Genomic DNA, 21,622 nt, shown 5'->3' with positions numbered 1-21,622 from the left:
TATTAACTTTCTGACAGTTGAATCCTCAGTTAGGAAAGTAATATAATAACTTGTCTCTTATACCCCATATTATAATCGTATATTACCAACATTAAATAAGTATTGAATTCATATTGCATTTTTTTCAATAAAAATGTGTAAGACATTTTGTAAATTCTATAGTTCAATTATGATCTACCCTTAGTTGCGAAGAGAAAGTTGCACAAAACAGGATCTACATGATAAACCCAAACCAAACTGACTGGACTTTGAACATTTTCCCAGAATTCCACAGAACAATTTGTTTTTCAGAATTCTTTCTAACTCTCCCAAAAGTCACATTGATAAATATGCTGATAACTATAATAAACAGTGTAACATGGCCTATGATAGTACTGCCAACACCTTAGAACTACAAAAGAAGAGGTGCTATTGACCTTGTGTTCTGCTTTCAGTGTTCTATATTACAAAACTTCTTAGGAATTTTCCCTTATTTAAAAATAAAAAAGTTTTCTTATAATAAACTTTGTTTTTGCAACAGAGATTTTCTAATGCAATTAACTGCATAGTGCACTATTAAGATTGGGCTGGCATCATTTTTCTGACATTGGTAAATAAAATCAAAACTATCGTCTTGGGTCTATAGTTTTTATGGATGGTGGTGGCAGCTGCAAGCTCTACCTCTCTGGCTAGGAAATCCCACAAGCTTCCTAACAAGGGACTAAGACACATTTTCTTAAAAAATCTTAATATTTAAATTTGAAATCTAAATACAAATGGTAAAACCAAGTGAAGATTTCAAGCATTCGATCAGTAAGAACTGGAATCCCATAGCTATACTTGAACTGTGGGTACTTTGGGGACATTACTTAAACTTTCCTCACCTGTTTCCTTACCTAAAAAGTGAGAGTGGTGATAAGTTTTAAAGAAATAATGATGCTAATAATAACAGCTTGACATTTATCAATAGTTTCACATGCAGGGCCTCACTGCTAGCACAATCCATGCCTTTGGGTAAATTAGGAAAAGATGATCTCTCTTGGTGATAGAGGCTGTTCAACTAGAAAAAGGCTGTATTTTCCTCTAGGTGGCCTCAGCTCCAGGCACAGCTTCTTGGCATGCACCCTTGCATATGACACGACCTGTACAACTGTATTCAAACCCCTTTAGCCTTCCAACGACCCTGTGCTGTCGTGTTCTCATCCCACTCTTAAAATAAAGGGAGACATAGAAAAGTTAAACAATTTGCCCACATTCACAAAGTCAGGGTTTAGAACCAGGCAGTCTGGCTCTACCGTTCGTCATTTTACCCAGATTTTCATGCTGCCTCCATATGTGTCCAAAATATAATAATTTTCTAAGGTGAAATATTTTATAAACAGTGGGATTGATGTATATATACATTATTCAGATTTTCTATGTTATAGTTATTAGCATTGATCCATTAGCGACTCTTGGATGACTAATATATGCAAGGAATTGTGCCTTGAGATTTTATCTCTATGCAGATTGTGGATTTTCTATTACTGAACTTTTAGACTCAGGATTAATATTGGAACATTGATCTCAGATTTTTCAGACCATATATGTCCTTAATGATAGTTTTATGTAGCCATTATATTTTCCAAATAAAACAAACAAGGCCCAAACTGATTTTTTTTCACAACTACAAGGAGGATAACTTTAGTCAAGTTGTCTGGCCATGTTAATCAGTAATCTGTTAAAACTTTGAAAGAAACCATCCCTCCTGGCAGGTGTGTACATCTATCCCCCTGTATGTGAAGTGCCTAGCACAGAAGGCCATTGTAAGAAGTAAAAATTGTTAGTGAGAACATCAGCTGGATTTCTGGTCTGCACCACTTTATGTAAAACTGCCTATTTTTAAGTGTTAACGGAATAGATATTACCATCCTCAGGAAAAAGAGTTCTAAAAACAAAACCATAAAATGTTGGAAAACAGCAGTTAAGGATTAATGGCTATGATAAATGTGTGGTTTATTAAATGACTAGTAATAAGATTAATTTGTTCCTTTCTTGCCCAAGAGATACTTAAAGTAATTGCATCTTTGAAAACTGCATCGTCATCATTTTATGCTTTTGATGATGTCATGGAATAGTACCATAAGCTGGGATAACGGTTTTTATATTTTTTTTGCTGTTACATTTATCTATAGGCCACTGGACACTACCATGATTTTGTAATATTCTACAGCATCTGTATGATAAAAGAGAGATCTCTAAATTATCCTGTTTCCTAAGTAAAATGTTTGCCAATTTTAATGTTAAAATTAATGTATAGTAAAGTGTTCTGCAGAAATTTGGAGGTACCATAAAATACAATTAATGCCGTTTTGCAGCATAAACATGCTGGGGATCACTAATGTGTACGCTAAAAATAAAAAGAGTAAAAAAAAAATCACTTGAAAACACTTCAAATGTTTAAAAATATCCATGTGCTCTTTGAACATATCCTCTCATCTTAAAGACCTGAGTTTTTGAACTCTTCTTTTTCATATGTATCCACATTCCCATAAGTAAAATCCTCTTACCTTTGTCCTGAAGAAGATATCGTTACCTACCAGTTACTTCACAAAATTAAATGACTACAGCTCCCACTGGTATTCTCTCCACATGATCTCTGTTCAGTAACGAATCTGTACAGGTCTAAGACCTTAAAAGTAGTTTCCAACTTAGACTCACAAATTCACTAAATACTCTCTGATTGTTATCTTCATGTCTATATTGCATATTCATGCTTCAAAATAAGCATGGCTACTAACCTATAAAAATACTTTTCTATTACTGCTAGATGCTATTAAATCTTACAGAGCAGATTCTGATGAAGTTGTTTGAAATGTTTCTTGTTAAAAGATTTTCACTTCATTTATAAATAATGTTCTTAACTTTTAAGAGGGTGATGTATTTTAAAGTATTAGAAAGTATCTTATTGAATATTTTAAAGTACGAAGATGAAGAGAATTTCTATGAAGCATTATTTTGTGAGTTCCTGTCTTTTTTCCTGGGGTAAATGATTATTTTGGTCTACTACACAGAAATGATAAATGGTTGTACTGCTATTTAACAAACGGAAAAGGTATTCCATATATTCTATCTTCCTAACGGTGGCCTCAGAGAGCTTGTTTCAGTTGACAGACACGTGAGAATTTTGGTAAGTGGTTCCTAATAGTGTGAAAAAGTTCATTTACCTCTCAAGACCTAACATTGACCAGGCAAACATTACACCTACTACTTCCAAAATGTCCAGCTTTAAATACTCTGTGCTCATGCCATTATGGCTGAAATACATATTTTTAAAAATTAGTCTTCAAAGGATAAAATTGCAAATCAATTTATAATGGTTAAATGTCAATGTGAATTTTATGGCCAAAGACAATTAAATTATTCATAAGAGAAACATAACTGTTTTAATATCAAGTAAACACCATCATTTATGCTAAATCAAATAGATCATGTTCAGTTAATTAGAAATTTTCCAGATGTCACTTACGAGATGCCTATAAATACTTAATAGGAAAATAGGAAAATGTTTGCAAAAATTTATGCAATAATAGAACACAGAATAAACTTTCACCAACCATTTTTAAGTTCTAGCTTACTTTATTTGTCTTTTTTCTCCCTTGCAAAGTTTAAGGCACACAAACAAGAATATACCAAAAGGATAGTATTTAAGTCAAAGAAGTATTTCTGTGTGTTTAAAAATCACCTTATGCTCAAAAATTGGTCTCTGCTGTTCATTAATTTGCAAGAATAATTCCAACAAATACAAAGACAGTCAGATATGTAATTCACACATTCAGATGAGTCTAAAGAGTGAACTTTTTCTTCAAAGCTAAATTATGGGAGAAAGGGAGCTAATGTTATGGATTCTGTAACATTCTTATTTGATACTGTAAAATTTTCATTTTTATAAACAGTCTAATTTTCTCCCCCCTCCCAAAAAAAACGTAAGCAGCATGGATTTTCAAATAACATTTTATTTAATTATGCTGTCTTCAAAGGGCCAAAAAGTTAATAGAGAGTAATCGATAACTAGACATTTAAGAATTATATTCTGAAGATGTAGAACATCACACATTGCTGAGGGGAAATCAGTAACAATTAAGCTTAATAAGCGAGTTTCTAAAGGTCTGGCTTCACTGCTGATTAAGTTGCTGTCATCTGTCATCTATCTCTACCTCCAGTGACACCTGTTATAAGATGCACAGAATATTAAAAGAAATTTGTGCTTTTTACATTAAAAAATCTTTCCGCACTTAAAACACATGCCCGTATTCATTCAACAAATATTTATTGCAACACTTTAATTAGCATCACAAGAGATTTCAATAAGTCTAGCTATCTATGCTCAGTTTTCACGTACAGCCCTATTGATGCATCCTAGGCTTTTGAGTATCTTCGCGGTTTTAAAGAGACCTTTCCAAAAAGAAAGAAAGAATGAATCAAATATAAATTGCTCAACAACCAGAGAGTGAAAGTAGAAGAAAAAGAAAAATCAAAGCGAACGCTGGGAAGCTTGCCAATTCTGATCCATTTCCCGTGCAATGACTCCATCGACCTAATAGGGCACCTACTGTGTGCACGAACGTGCGGTCGTCACCGTGTACACCTCAGCCCAACTCGAGCCCACTTCATTTTCTAAGAAGTCCCCAACTTGGAATGAGGTGTGCAAAGGAAAGGCCAAGTCCCCTGTTCTTTGTCAGTTCTACTGAGAACAAAGGCTGCGTGCCCAGGGGTGGCGAGCGACCCATCGAGAGCAGATTTGATCTCATATCCTCAGAGAGAACACGGTGCGGGGACTGAAGTCCAGCCAGCCCATCAGGGGTTCTTTGCGGCAGCTACTCCTCCGGCTCTGCACTTTTTCTGCCTCCGCGGTACCCCACCCCTCTCGCAGGTGCCGTGCCCCGCCCTGTGGCCAACCGTCTTACAAAGAAAGTGGAAATTACGCCTGGAAAGCGCTGTGCTGCTTATGATGAAGCAGGGCTCGCTTCGCAGTTATTGTACCAGATACTTTCAAAAAAAATAATAAAACTTTTTTACGCGTGTTTTGGGGGGGCAGGGAACAAAGCAGAATGCAATCCAGTACTCCTGCCTCCTCTCGGCCCCCTACTGGGCACGGGTACCCAAAGCTCGGGAGAGCCTCCACCCCAGGACAAGCTGCCCCGCACCGCCCTGGCCCACGCGCTCCACGGTCCCCGCCCGGCTCGTCCGCGTGGCGGGCAGGCAGCCCTTTGACTTACCGCTGACCACCCGGCGGCAGAAGACTCCGTGGCCGCAGAGCAGCGCGGCGCCCAGCAGCAGTGAGACCACGCGGCTCATCGCTGCGCGGCTGCAGCAGCAAGTGTCGCGTGGGGCTAAGGTGGCCTCTGCTCGCTGCGCGGCCTGGGCTCGAACCCCTGGCCCTCCCTGCCTTCTCGCGAACCCTACTCCTGCCGCCCAAGCCCAGCCGCCAGGCCCCCCGTACGCATCGCCTTTGGCAGGACCTGGCGCCGGGCGCGCTGGGGCTGCGCGCGGGTGTGCTGGACTGGAGCGCACGACTCGGCGGGTGCACTTTCAGGGAGAGGGAAGAGAAGTTAGGGGGTCTTAGGGGTGTCTATCCCAGGGGTGAAGCAGGAGCTCTGGGTGGACCCCACCGGCCCTATTTGCTCTTCTCCCCGGCCTCCGCCGAATGAGGGGCTGAGCCCTTGCGCCCGGGTCGCAGCTCACAGCAGCAACAGCATCTCTGCGCTGGGGGCGCGGTCTTATATACCCACATCCCGAGGTTCCAGCCCCATGCAAGTAATAATTTTTAACTACTTCGTCTCTCCCGCTGTGCGGAGCACCCCGGCCCCTCCCCTAAAAACCGGAGCCACTTTGAAAACAGTCCAGTCAGCAGCTCCACCTCCTCCACGCCACTCCTCCCGGTCTCCTCTCTCCATTCGCTAACGGCCCCGAGACTCATTTGTGTAGAATGTGACAGCTTTGCTATTAAACTCTGGCAAAAGTTGGATCCATTTGGTTTTCTCCAAGATTAATGTCCACGGGGATGCCAAGTTGTGGGGCCTTTCTCTTTTTTGTGCTAAATTGCTTGATCATATGTACTGCGAGATGCAGGGCATCAGCCACTATTTAAGATGGATTGGCAGAGTGGGAGCCAAAACTTACTCAGTGAATTATACAATGTGGTAGGTTTTCCCTCACCTAGGTTCTGCAAATAGATTACTTCCAAGTAGCTTGTTTGACTAAATTGCCACAGGAATAAATTGAAGAGATATTTGAAGCAAGGTTTTCCCAATGGGTTTCAAGCTCAGTATTTGCAGTTCCAGAGAAAACCATCAAGGCAAAATATTCTGAATACTTGGGAATTTCCTGGATATAAATGTATCTATTTCTTTGCAATCACCAGTGACCTATGGTTTACATTAGAAGCAAGTCTCGTTTTAAAACCAACAAAGGCATTTTTCCATAACCTTACTGAGCCTTTATTAAAACAATCCACCCAACCATGCTAGAGTTTCTTGGATCATTAGAGAGAAGTTCATGAGTTTCATCTGTATCTGGTCCATGAGAGGAATCTTGAGGATGCTCTCATAATGAATGAACTTCAGTAGAATTGGTATTTTTGCCATTATGCTGTTTTAAATGCCCCAGGGTTTGTTAAATAAAATCTTTTGGTTGTAATGGATAGTACACTTCCCTATTACACCTTCCTGTCTTTGGTTTTCTTAATTCACAAGTACACTCTAAACATTTGTTGGACTATTTTCTTGAAAGAAGAAGGTCAAGTCTTACAGAATATAAAATTTTAGTACTTGGAAAGGCCTTAAAGATTATTAAACCCACCCTACTCAAGAAAATAGAATTCCAAAATAATTATAAAGACATTTATCACTTTATTTTTTATTGTATAACCATGAAAAATACTAATTTCATATCAGGACATGGGCAATTAATAAATCTATAGAGGGTAAAGGTTTTTGAGTTTCACCAACAGCTAAACATCCAAAGGAAACAGGCATTGCTAGGATTTTTAATGGAAAATGAAAAACAGATACATTTTCGAGGCAAGGGAGGATTGTTCAGCCCTGTGAACCCTTTCAAAGCGTCACTGGTGTGGCTGTGGTCCAGGGACTCACAGTCCAGTGTGGACAAAGAAACGTAGTAACAACTGTGTATATAAATGCTATAGTGAGAGAGTAAATGGAATGTCATGGCTAACACAGAGGAATGAGGAATGAGGTGTTTTTGCAGGAATTTTCTAGTAGCAGTCCAGGTTGAGGGTGATGATCCTCATTCGCTGGTGACCTGAGTTACTTCTCCAAATGTCTGCATAACTAGGATTCTGAATAGGAGTTCTCATGCCAGTCTAATTCCAGATATTTCTGTAGCCCAGAGCTATCATGAAAAGGTCCCTCTTTGGGAAAGAATATTAGTGGATTACAATATAGACATTGGATATAATTTCCTATATGTCAGTAGACCCCCAAACGTCCCAAATGTCTCCAACATCCAAAATGCCAGCAAGTCCTCGAAGCCATTATTGGCAAGGGTGAGCTCCCTGGTTTTTGTATTTCAGAAAATCCAAATTACAATAATACCTGAATCTTTGATATGGTTGTACAGACACCCTAAAATATAATTTCTTATCTTTAGGTTAGAATTCTCTCCTTTCAGGGTGCCCTTTCTGGTTTACTAGGATTGCTCAGCAGTTATTTGGATAGCTGTTTGGTTTATCAGAAAAACAACGTATCAAGGGCTCTTATTAGATATGATGTTTTTCAGGGACTGGCTGGTAAGACTAGCTTTTTTCTTTGTTCCTCCATTACTAGAAAACATCTGGATAGATCATCACTAAATTGAGAGAGCATATTTTGGGTAGTCTATGTAGAATATGAGTAGTACTAGATATCCCTTTTGAAGATCATGGCAGGGGGGAGATGTCTCTCACTTAATTTTTTTCATGTAGTGTAGTAGGAGATATAAACCCAAAACTTTCAACAAGACTGCATTTAAAAAAAATATTACAATTACTGGTCATCAGGGAAAAACAACAAATATTCACTTTTTTAAATAAATGACTTTCACTGTTTTTCCATGTGGAAATATGTAAGGTATCACAGGAGACAAATGACTTTCTCATAGAAACATATTTTAGCTCCACATTAGTGGATCAAAATGAGAAGTTTAAGAACTGCTTTCGGATCAGTTGAGTGACTGGGGCTCCCTCTAAGGCCACCTTGGGGTTATATGAGGAATGTTTGGGCATGTGTAGAGCAGGGCCTCCAGATGCCTTGAAACCCAGCGTGACCAGACCACATAACTGGTGACTGGCAGTCAGGAGAGAGGCCCATCACAAGTTAACATTCTTTGCCCAATTTTTAAAAATTTCAACTGAGAACTTCAAACTGATGAGGCTAAGGAGGTCAACATTGATTCAAAATTTAAAACACATCTCTTCAAGCTCCAAAATAGAAAGGTGAGCTCAATAAGAGTGATTCCCAATGAAATTTCCAGCATGAATCAATTGCTGAGTCTCTAGAGGCTCTGCAACATCAATTGAGCAACATTTGGAATCCAAAGTTTTGGAAAGTGACATCAGGGCCCTTAATAGTACACTATGGAATCTGTACTTCCCAAATATACAAATTACTTTTTCACTCTCCCCATTCCCTTCAAATACCTGCAATTCCCAGTGAGCATCTGTTTCACATGTCCATTAATAAGTCTCCAGGACAGACAGTCTGAATTCCAGGCACTGATTTGCATTTAGTGGCTCCTCACTTGGGCAACTAGAGACAGGGGTTTCAGCCTCCGTCATAGCAGGGTGTCCCAGAACAAAAAAGTGGCAAATATGGTTGTCTTAATCAGTTCGGGCTGCTATGACAAAGCACCATAAACTAGGTGCCCTATGAACAACATAGATTTATTTCTCACAGTTCCAGAAGCTGGAAATCTGAGATCAAGGTGCCAGCACAGTTCAGTTCCAGTGAGGGCACGCCACAGGATTATAGACGGCCGACTTCTGGTTTTATCCTTACACAATGGGAAGAGGACAAGAGACTTCTCTGGGATCCCTTTTATGAGGGCAGCAGCACCACTCATGAGGGCTCCACTCTTATGACTTATCTGCCTACCCCAAAAATCCCACCTCCTAAAACCATCCTATTAGAGATAGGATTTCAACATATGAATTTGGGGATACAAACATTTAGTTCAACGGTCTACAAAAGAGATTTGTTACAATGTTTGAAATTATTATAACAATATATTTGAAATGTTAGTGTAATCCAATATTAATTCCATTACACTTTATTTAGTGATGGTTAATGATTCTCCTAAGCACTATAAATACTATTGCTAGGACATAATAAAATAAATATTTGAAAGTGAAAAAATAAAACCATTCCTATATAATTACTTTGGTAGTAGGCAAAAACAGTTTTTTTTTTCCTGAGTAATTATTAGTTGTCAATTCCAGGAAGACAGCATTGAATCCAAGAGTTTTCCTCCCAATTCTTCAGAAATGACACATTGGCATCTGTGTGGGCATGTACCTGGCTCAAATGCAAGGATGAGCAGTTGGCCAAATTCCCCCCGAGATTTATTTATTCTTTTCAAAACATGTCTGTCCTATAGAATACGTGACCTCATTCGAGTGCCAGTTCTCTTCCTCTAACCCCAGAAGTCTCAGTCATCACAGGGATATCCAGGGGACTGCCACTGTTCATAACGCTGTTAGAATTTAATGAAGAATTATACACACTATCAAAAAAAACAAAAACAAAAATAAAACAAAACAAAACAAAAAAACGCTTTCCGGCCATTTAAAATTTTAATTTAGGAAATGAAAAAAAAAAAAAAAACAAAAACAAAACAAAAAAACGCTTTCTGGCCATTTAAAATTTTAATTTAGGAAATATTGAGTCTGTTACATGCTCTGACCATTCAGGTGATGAGTTAAAAATATTTATGGAACTCATAAGAGACATATCTTAAATCTGAACTCATTAGAGACATATCTTAAATCTGAAGAATCATACACATCTATGTGCATGTCTAACTACATACCAACTCAGTAAATTAAAATTTCCTTTTAGTGCTTCCATATCATTTAAAGCAATGTAATCCGGTACTGTTGCTATAATTCTAGCATAAGCACATACTTTTTATTCTAATGTTTGTTTATCACTAAGTTTGGTCTTAATATACATTAATACAATAAAACAAAATCGAGATAATTAAACCAAAAAAGATATAAGCTAAAGTCATCCTTGCTTCAAGTGTCCAGCCTGAATTATCTAGGTATGCAACTGATAAACCCCTCAGGGTACTGTGATATGGAAAAATCACTTGGCTAACAGAAACATAAATGTAAATTTTCAGTTAATATGATCTTGGGCCAGTTTCTAGACTTTTTTGGTTTTCACTTTTAACATTTTAAAAGAATGGGTCATAGAAGTTCTGTACTTCCCAAATGGATAGCATGCTGCCCCAGAAAAATTCAGTTATTTCACAAATTTTTCAATCTTAATATTTATATACATTAAGAATTATCCCCAGACAGAAGTCATATGTTATCTGTATGTATGCAATAATTTTCCAAATGTATATAGTTTATTTTTTAAATGTTACTAAATTCATAAAATATTCTTCCACATATTTTCGATCAATAGTTACTGAAAGAACAATTGTCATGTGGTGTCCTTGAAAAATATGTACATTAAAAATAAGGCTTAATTCTCAAAAAAGTTGGGAATCACTAGGCTAGATTATTTCTAAAATCTTCTTTAGCTTTACAATTCTATTTTTCTAAAGTTAGGAAAATCTAACACTATTTTTCCTTCCTTTCTTCCTCCATCCCTCTCCCCTTCCTTTCTTTTACTCTTTCCTCCCTCCTTTTCTCTCTTTCTCTCTTTCTTTCCAAAAAAAGATGTCAGTTTATCATGAATGGGTATACTCTATTATTAAATTTACAAATTAATCAGAAAATAGGAGTCCTGGAAAAATCTCTGTAGTTCTTTGTATAACAGATGGACATATTACAGATGCCATATAAATAGGAAATCCAAACAAAGCAAAATAAAACTGAGTGCCAAGCTGAAAGAAAATTAAACTAAGAGACCATAAAGCCATAAATGAATATTTGATGAACCAAAAATTTTTTTATAAAAGTGCTCCACTTTACCAGAAAGAAAATCGTACCATGAAGAGGAATAGCTAAAGATCTACAAAACATAAAACATGGCTTTATGACATTCACAAATATCCAGTGTTTCTCCAAATATATCAAGTAACTAGAAAACAATGGTGCCAAAGCAGCCATAATAGCAATAAACTGGGTTATGTGGAATGACATATAAAGTTAGCAGGAATTTGAGGGAAAAAACAAAGGTATTAGGACCAAAAAAAATCAATTTAAATATCCTTCTGGAGGTACATCTGTCACTCTCTTATTTTTTCACACACTGTTTCTAAAGGTAAATGGCTCATGTGTCAAATGCATGTGTAGAATGCAGCACAGCAAAATGGAAATTTGGGGAATAGTAAGGAACACACTGTTAGGTAACTTGTAGATACTGGCATCCATAAAAGTCTCTTTTATCCTGTAGACTGTGCTTTTTTAAAAAATAAAAGTTACTATTTATCTGTAATAAAGTTTAAATATTCTGCTTTCAAATACACTTCTTTAAAATAATCCTGAACAGAAAGGGGAAAAAATGACAAAAGTAAGTATATTTCTGCCGTCAATTCCTTTATACCAAAAATAAATAAATAAATTGACCCTGTCACATAAGGAATTGATGCTAGATGCTATAATATTTCTCTCCAAGGAGTAGACACAAGGATTCATAAAGCAGATTTAATTTTCAAGAGCTTTCAAGACAGAAAAAAGGCAAGAAATCATTGTGAATGTATTAGCTAAGTACCTCCTATCTTCTCTAATGGATAGGAGTCATTTAATAATGAGACTAAAAAAAATTTTTTTAATGGTTTAGATTTTTAAATATTTATGAAGTTAAATAATACACTCATTGCAAAAAGATACAAAGTTCTTAATACAGGACAGAGGTGGGCCTCAATATTTTAATCCCCTAATCAGTCCCCCCACCATCTACATCAACCCCTCCTTAAAACGCCTTACTCTACATGGCTTATTCTAACATGTAGAGGGCCACTAGGACCATGGGATCTTCTTCCAGACTCTACATGGTTTTCCCTAATCCAAGTTAATAGTTCAGGGTGCTAAGAAGCTCTTCATGATGATCATAAAGGAAGTGAAGACACTGTCTTTCTGTCTCTACCTTGATCTGCGAAAAGACCTTCCCTGACCACATAATCCAAATCAACCCCTGCTCATCCCTCTCCTAGTTTGTTTCTGTAACTGCATTTGTTATTTATTTAACAATCATTTACTAAGCACAAATTGCACTTATTCTGTTAAAGGTGTTACTTGCTTATGATTTCAGGTTTGCAAAGTGAAAGGTTCCCCAGTGTAAGCCACATCACTGGCATTTAAAAATCTTAGGTTAAACATTCCATTCCTATTTTGCAGAAATTGCAGTCACCCTCACTTTAGCTGTACATATTTTTTTCTAAGAGTAAATATAAATCCAAAATTCTGATGTATATTCCTAGATGATAATATTACAGAATATAAATTTTGTTTCTCCCTCCACACAGCTATATATTTCCACCAGTAACATCTTCCATGAATGCAATGGCAACACATTGTCTGGCAAAGTCCTAATTTGCCCAGAACAGTACCATTCACACCCTGATACTCCCCAAGTGGTTGACTATCACCTCTTACATGTTTATTTTTTAATTGCCAGAAAAAGTATTTCCTGCTCTTACATATTTTTTAATATCACATTATATTTTTTCTTCAGTAGTTGGGTACATTATGTCTCTTTATGTGTACACATCAATCTCCTTTAGAGCAGATACAATATTATAATATATCCTGTATCCTAGTGCCTAACATTAGGAATTCAATAAATTCTGATCTCAATGAAAAAAATTTTAAAGCCTACAAATAGCAATTACAGACTAAAATTTTACCTATCTGAATTTTAATAGAACCATACTTTTATTGAGGATATCTAATAAATATAAATAAAAACATGCTATTGCTTGTTCAAATGGTTATCTGAAATTCATGTGAAAAATTCTTAGGATTTAAAATAATTTTATAACTTTTTATCAAATTGCTCCAAACTTTCTGAGTTATGAAACTACCTGTTCTTTTGCTGAGCTTTGCGGCTGCGATTTCTAGTGTGGTGTTAAGGTGAAACCCAAAAGAAATAGAAAACACCTAAATCAAGTGGCCATAATAACCATACCTCCTTCCAAAAAAGCCATAGAGATATTTTGTGGAGCCCTTAGGATTCATAAAACACACTTTGAAAACCATAGTTTCAATCAACAAATAGCAATAATATCCTGTCCTGAGGGTCAAAATGTTCAGAATCTACCAAAAGCAATCAAAGCTCAAATAGGTTAAAAAGGCTTTTGAAAAGATTCAGAAAAAATGGAGGAGAGTTGATTCATTTTAGTTACTAACTGACAGATGATGCAAATGTAATGACATTCTAGGCCTATATGATTTTAAGGGGAAAAATTATTCATTTTTGAACTCAATGATAATTTCAAAATTCTCCCTGCATTTATAAAAATTAAAAAGGAATACCATCTTGCTAAATATGAACTATCTGTCTGTCTTTTCTGTCTCACCTTTAATGTTCTAGTTTCCAATTGCTGTTCTAAGTTGTCATAGCAACAAAATGCTATTTTCAATAAGTTTTGGTAGAAAACCTGTTCAGAACACCTAATTTATTATAAGTGGAATACATTCAGCTGGTTGCATGTATGACAGATTTTTAAATTTTTTTAAGAAAGCATTTGATCATATTATTCCTAATGACTACTACTTCTTAACCCTTTTATGACATAAAATAACTCTCTTACAGTTCATACATAATAATAGGAATAACTTCTGTGCAGACATGCCTGTAGTTAATCCAAAGAGTTAACTGGAATTTATGTTTTAGCTTCCCTCAGCTCTAGTACATCCAATTATCCTATACCAGTCTATCAACATATTGTTTGTCAGAAACATAGGTTTCTCGTATATTCATTATTTTAACTTCTTGACTTGGTTTCACTGTTAATATAAACACACTTGTAGAAAAATAATACCCAAATTAGAAGAAAATTTTTTGCACACTGCCACCACCAAAGCTCCCATTCAAAAAGAATACACTAATTTTTACATATGCTACTGCTCGAAAGTTTTCATTTTATTCTTTTTGTCCAATACAATAACTTTTTAATTCTTCTTCACTGCATATGAAGCCCTCCAAAATTTGACCCTCTTTATCTTTCTAGATCCATTTACATTTCCTACTTTCATAAATCAGCCAGTACCAACAACCAGGTGACCAATAGTTTTTCTTTGTGTTTTCTCACCTCTGTGTGTACTTCTACAATTTCCCTACCCTTTCCATTCTGGTCTCTTTCGCTATATCTGTCCTAAATATTGGCTCCTCTTTCCTCTGAAAAAGCCATCTCAGATCTCTTCTTTTCTTCCCCGAATGGATAAAAATTATTCACTTAGTCATTGAATAAAATTAACCTCATAGAATATTTCAGACTACCAATATTCACAAATTACTTAGCTGCTTACATGTTTACATTTTACCTGCTCAACTGGCAGCCAAGTTCATTCAGAACAGAACCATGTCTGGTATGTCTTTTTCCAACCCAACATCAATTTTGTCTATTTTATTTAATAAAAGAGAATTGAGAATGCAAATCATATTCCAGATCCTTCCTGCCTTCCAATGACACATGTTAATAAGTCACTTTACACCCATATATCATCAGACATATGGGAACATTTTGGGGAATTAAAGATGAAGGAATGCATTGTTCCTTGTCTCTTCTTTAAATTGTATTATCTTATTCTCAGATACCGCATAAATGTTACCAGCAACCACTTAACTTCACAAGTTACCAATTAACAGAGACCTTGGTATACCCTCGAAATGTACATATGAAAGCTGTGAAAAGGGGCTGAGAGGTCAGAAAACAATACCAGAAACAAGCATTTCTTTTCTGTTTAACTACCAGTTATGCCATCTTAAGGTTTCATGACAAGACAAAGAAAATAAAATATTCTACATTTTTGGTTCCTTTTCCTATACGCCTAAGAAAGTCACCTGACGTCCTTCCAGGAACACGATTACCTGTGGAGAACAGTCTCCATTGAGCTGCCAAAGACCCACTTTCCACTCACAGGGCAAGCCTGACAGGGATCACAGAGTAAGAGTGGAGCATTTGAATGAGGACACATTTGTTTTCACACAAGGCAGTAGCTTATTTACTGCCTTAAAGTTAACAAAAATAAGGTGTGGTTTGCTTTCTTGCACTTATTTTAATGCAAACAATTCACCAAGAGCCTTGGGCATGGCAAATTTCTTTCTTTATTCTGGCATTTAAAAAAGCGCAGCTCTATTGATTCATTGTGTGAATAACACAATTTGAAATATCATTCTTCAATATATCATCAAAGAATTAAAATATCATGCATTCTGTATTATGTGTTTTTTGAAAGTTGTGGTCAGAATATAGACAGTATTTTATTGACTTAAACTTTTAAACCTTGATAGATTTATTGTTTTAAGTCACAGTGTAAAGTAATAAATAATGCAATTTTGAATATGAAATCCTTTCATTGGCACTTCAGAGGAGCAGAAAAGGGAATGCATAAAGTCTTACCAGAAGTAGTCTAACCATTATGAACTAAGGCCAAATTATTTTATTTTTTAAAAAGATCCAATATATTTTATTTGGTGTTTCAGTAAAGTATTATTAGCTGGGCTGTTAAAGCTAAACTCAGGTCTTCGCACTGGATAATGTTATTGGAGACTCTGAGATTGACTTGGTCTTCTCTTTCTTATGAGGCAAATAATAATAATAATGATATGTGCCAGGCACTGTTTTGAAAGGTTTATATATCTCAACTCATTTCATCCCCACAAAAGTCTTATGATCCTCTTGTTATCTCATTTTTAAAGATAAGGAAACTGAGGCACAGGATGCTAAGTAACTTGCCCAAGGTCACACATGGCTAACTGATAACAGCCGGGATTTGAACCCAGGCAATCAGGCTCTAGAACCTGTGCTCTTAACACAACATCACACCACCTCTTGTGCAACCGAAATGGAAAGACTAGAGCCTCCACTAACTGCTGTTTGCCAAGACATTTTTTTCCTATTCCACATACCTATTCCTCTACCCATCACATAGCCATTCACTAGCTCTAACCAAAACTAAGTCGATGTTTCCCAAAGATGATTGGGATGGTTTTAGGTGAAATACAGATTCTTAAAATTTTAATAGTTATATTTGTACTTTGAGATGTATTAAGAAATCAATAAAATTAGCCCATAAAAACACAATCTTACAAATATCACTGCTTGGACAAATCCAAATAAAATAGTAAAGAATTTAGGTAATTTTAAAAATATATTAAGTAAATAATAGGACTGGTGGTAAACAAATGGGGCAGAGTTTTTGAGGCTGTCGTTACGAACGATGGAAGCTTACCACACATTAAAGCCAAGCTCTTTTCAGAGAGCTGGGTTTCCAGATAGACTGGCCCTGGAGTGTCTCCGCTAAACTAAGACAGAATTACTTTCTAGCTGTGTCACAGTGTGGCTAGACTTCCTCACCTTTTTCTTATATAAAACTACACACTTTCTCCTGTCACAATGCAGGGTCACCAAGACAGTCATATCCATCATTCAGCTACAGCCTTTCCAACGGGAAGCCCATGTCCAGCCCCGTGGAGCTCGCATCTCTTCTGTCCTCAGAACACCTAGTTGGGCCCTTTGGTAAAGGCCTGAGGAGCAAACAGGGGTGAAAGTGAGTACAGATGGAAAGAATAAGAAATTATTCTTATTGGGGGACCAAAAAGGGAAGGCAGCGACTCATGCTAAGCAGTGTCTTAAGCACTGCAGTGACTAGCTAGTTTACTCTTGTGAATAAGTCTGAGATGAAAGCATCATTGTCCCTGTTGTACAGATAAGGAAACAAAGCCCACAAAGCGAGCAGGGGGTGAGGCCAGGCTCTGCCATTACAAGCTGGAGGACTTCTACTATACTTTGCAATAAAGACTGAAGAAGGTAAGCGATACATGGAGGATGAAATGAAGCTAAAAGTGACTCTGAAAAGATATATTTCAAATCCTGATTTTAATAGGTTAAAAGGTAAAGTAAGAAAGAGCAACATGGTCATGTCCCCAGAGCTACAACCTAGATATTCAAATGGCCAGTTCAGTGCTCTTTCTAGCACCTTTTCGGAAAAGGCTTAGGCATTCACTGAAAGGTATAGCTGAAGAAGATGCTTAAATCAAACCAAATGGAAGGAAGCACTGCTGTGCCAAGTCACAGAGTTAGCACACACTCAATGGCTGGCAGCCATGGAAACAATTTCTGCTGAATAGGTTATAAAATAAATAGGCTACTGCAGGGCACTTTTCGAGCAGTGGAATTTCATGATGTTGAAATAAAAAAATGTTGAGTATTTAGCGGGTTGGCAGGGATTGGAGCTGACAGTTACCCTGTTGAAAATCTTTATTAGAAGTACTGATACTTTATTGTAACACTAATTAGTACTTTTTTAAATTTAAAATCCTCATACATTGTTGGTGGGATTGCAAATTGGTACAGACGCTATGGAAAACAGTCTGGAGGTTTCTCAAAAGATTAAAAGTGGATATATCTTTTGACCCAGCAATTTCACTTCTGGGTATTTATTCAAAGAAAACCCAAACAATAATTCGTAAAGATCTATGCATCCCAATATTCATGGCAGCACAATTTACAAGAGCCAAGATATAGAAGCAACCTAAGTGCCCATCAACAGACAACTGGATAAATAAATTATAGTTCATAAATACAATGGAATATTACTCAGCCATTAAAAAAATGAAATCCTACCATTTGCAATGACATGGATGGACCTAGAGGTTCTTATGTTGAGTGAAATAAGTCAGACAGAAAAAGATAAGTACCATATGACTTCACTTATATGGGGAATCTAAGGAACACAAGAACAAACTAATCAAAAACTGACTCACAATTATAGAAGACAATTTGGTGACGGAAAGAGAGAATGTGGGTTTGGGGGTCTGGGAGAATGGGGTAAAGGGTTAAAGAATTAGTAGTTGAAAGATGGTCACAGGGATGGGGAGCACAGCACAGAGAATGTAGTTAGCATTAATATATTGGCTAGGTGGAAAACCATCTAGGAGAGAAGGAACAATTAGGGGGATGGTTTTATAAACTATATAAATGTCTGACCAATGTACTGAATACTTGAAACTAATAAAAAAATAAGAAAGAAAGAAAGAAAGAAAGAAAGAAAGAAAGAAAGAAAGAAAGAAAGAAAGAAAAGAAGAAAGAAAAACAGAATTTAAAAGCTGAGTCAAATTGTTTCTTCAAAGACAAACTACAACAGACATGTTCTTCTCAATGACTTACTATATCACCGATTAAAGAGCCATCTTTGCCTCCATCTCCCCATGGTGTCTTCCCCATGATTGGGGTTATATAAATGTTTTTTTGAATTGAATCAAACTCATTATAAAGATTGAAACACCTGTGCAGAAATAAGTGAACATCCTTTAAGTGTAAATGAAAGAAAAATCATAAAATAAAAAAGCATTTGTATTTCTAGCAGTTTGTATTTATCTTCTTCTATAGCCATCTGTTAGGAAAGTCATTATCATAAAAACAATTTTGATCAATAATGACAAAAATTATCCCCAAATTAGTATAACTCTGCTTACTCAATGATTCATAGTCACATATTTTACCTTCTTGATTGGTATTTTAATGCATAATGCTGTTATTTAGAGGCTTATTAACCCACCTTTTAACTCCAGACAATCCTCTTTAACCAAGCTTTTTATTTTTAAAATGATACCAAACACAAACTTTCTGTAATGCTAATTTCTTTGCATTTATGAGTATTTCTCCCACTGTCTTTAAATATTTTATAATAAATTATAAAAACATATTATATGCCATTACAGATAATGAAATCCAAGTAATCATAAGCCTAAATACTTGAAATTCTGTTTAGTTATTTCCTTTTCCCTTCTCTAATAATCATAGAAATGTAAAGCTGTTTAATTTAAAAGGTCACAATTTCACAACAAGGAACTAATAATGCTAACTTTGTAAACCTGAAATGCATGATTGCCTCATTGAAAATAATCTTTGCAACATAATAAAAGAATAACTATCTATGGCCTACAATTTGAGTGATTTATATTATAGGGTTCTACTTCTTCCCAGACCTTCAGTCTATAAGGAATTTTCTAGCAAAGCAAATTTTGTGTGGAACTAAATCTGTGAAGACCCTGAGTGGCACTGAGAAAATTATCCAAGGAAACAAGGCAGGATATTTTTAAGGCAATAGTTTCTTCTTAGAGTAAGTTCAGAAACTTTCCTCATTCCCACCCCCACCCCCACTTAAGACCATAATTACATTTTATTTGGCTACAGCCTCTTTATCATTCTAGGTAGATTGTATTACTTTGACAAATATTGACCCTCCCATCGAACCTTCTATGGGAGAAGTAAAATTCTCCACTTCACTGGTTTTTATTTGGCCATGTGATTTACTTTGGCTTTACGGGACGTGAGAGGATATGAGATGTCACATCCAAGCAAAAACTTAAAATGCTCATGGGTGCTTTGTCTTCTTCTCTTGGACTTTTGATCTCTTCACAAGGAAACATCTTCCCAGATAGCAACTGCTCCTTCAGCCTGGGTGCCAGAATAACAGACATGTGGCACCAATCTGATCCCCAGCACAATCTAGAGCAGAGACCCCCATAGTCAAATCACAGGACCGTTTGTGAGAATAAGTTGTGTGGTTATAAGTTACCAGCATGCTTCAATCCATTGTTATGTAACATCGGTAAAGCAAAAAAAGCGAACTAAACCTGAAGTTGATACCAGGAGTGGGTAGATGCCCAAAGGAAAATATAAAATTTATGACATTGGCTTTGGGGCCAGACGTGGGTAGCCACAAAATTACACATTTTTGTAAATTATCCCGTCCTATTGCACCACTGAATGTTGGTTAGAGGGGAGGAGCAGATATGACATAGAGACTATGATAAGATCTTAAACTTCAAGTCTGATGCCATAAAAGCATAAAATTTTGAGGGAAGAAAGGAGTCTTCATTGGCAGAGAGTTGAATATATTTTGTGGATGCAAGAAAGGAAATTTAATATTTGTTATCCAAAGACAAATTATGAGTAGATTATATAATTATACCACAAATATTCATCCTCCCATCTCACCACCGGAGAAGTATACATTTCCACCCTATTGATGTTTGGTTTGATTATGTGGTTTGCCTTGACCAAAGGAATATGATGGGATATGACAAACAGCCTATTCAGACAGAGGCTTTAAACATGCTTATGGGTTTTTTGGTTTGGCCTCTTATTTATTCCCAGCCATGAGAAGAATATGCCCTAGTCAGCTAATATTCATTCCATTTGCATCTCAGACTGACAGAAATATTGAACACACCTAAATGCACCCAAAGCCTGGAGAAGAAATGTCTTGGCCATCTTGCAGATCTGTGAGTACAGAATAAATGCTTCTTTATGGAAGCTATTAAAGTATTGGGGTTTTTTGTTACGTAACACCATCATAGAAAATCTTACTAATTTATAAATCCATAATAAAAAATGTCAAATCATCACTCTATACTCATGAGAAAGCAAAAGTTATATTTCATCTGATTTCACCTGACCTTGCCTTTCTCCCTACTTTCCATTTTCACATATTTGTATGTGTGATTTTATAGTTTTATTTGTAGTTCTGCTCTATCATGTCACAAAGATATATTTTTCTTGATGTCCACTGTTTTAACTATCATTCCTTAGGACATCCAAGGGACTTTAGGAGATTCACAGATAAATTATGGAGCTCCATGAGTCAACCTTGCTATTCCCCCAAATCTACCTTACAGACATTTAATCTGAAAGTATTTATCTATGTTTTGTAAATTAGGAAGGTGTTGCTAAAAACTGTGCTGTTGCAGCTACTTTATTTTGTGAGCTAAAACACAAAACAACAAAACCTTTGTGACTGCATCTAGTAGTGGCCTCATTAATCACCCTATATATGTTTTATCTTATTATATCAATGTTTTTAGTTGAAATAAAGCATCTTCTGATTTACCATAATCCTAAATCTCACTGATCAAAGCTACAGAAAAAATATCTTTGACAAATCAACCAATTTAAACAAAAGAAAGAAGTCAGGGTAGATATTAGGGATTTAGGATTTAAGAGTCCTAGCTGCTCACAGAATTAACAAGAGGATTAGGTTGGCTCATAAGCACCTTTTTGTGCCAGAGTAGACACCAGGGAACTGAAAACACAGCTGGGATACTTGGATTACATGTGTGACAAGCCCCCAAGGAACTGCCAGCCAGACGCCCATAGTAAAGCTAGCGTTCCTTGTGTGGAACAGACATGAAACTAATGATGTTCCATGATGCAGCCATTGAGATAAAAACCATCTGTGGTTTATCCATGTGCCATTTTG

The 21,622-nt window shown here is 36.4% G+C and overlaps 1 protein-coding gene across 11 annotated transcripts in view; it reads right to left on the bottom strand.

Annotated features, from left to right (window-relative positions):
* CHODL (chondrolectin) overlaps positions 1-21,622 on the bottom strand; it is a 305,562-nt gene that overhangs the window by 13,572 nt on the left and 270,368 nt on the right. For 6 of the 11 annotated variants that reach the window (XM_025044201.1, XM_025044199.1, XM_025044202.1 and 3 more), the window contains one exon: positions 18,526-18,643. The exons of the other annotated variants lie outside the window; for them this stretch is intronic. The gene's annotated coding sequence lies outside the window, so the exon portion shown is untranslated. The remainder of the gene's footprint in view (positions 1-18,525; positions 18,644-21,622) is intronic. 11 annotated transcript variants of the gene reach the window in all.

Source organism: Pteropus alecto, unplaced genomic scaffold, assembly GCF_000325575.1.
Source record: "Pteropus alecto unplaced genomic scaffold, ASM32557v1 scaffold81, whole genome shotgun sequence".
Taxonomy (NCBI): domain Eukaryota; kingdom Metazoa; phylum Chordata; class Mammalia; order Chiroptera; family Pteropodidae; genus Pteropus; species Pteropus alecto.
This window is presented reverse-complemented; position numbering and strand designations above follow the sequence as displayed.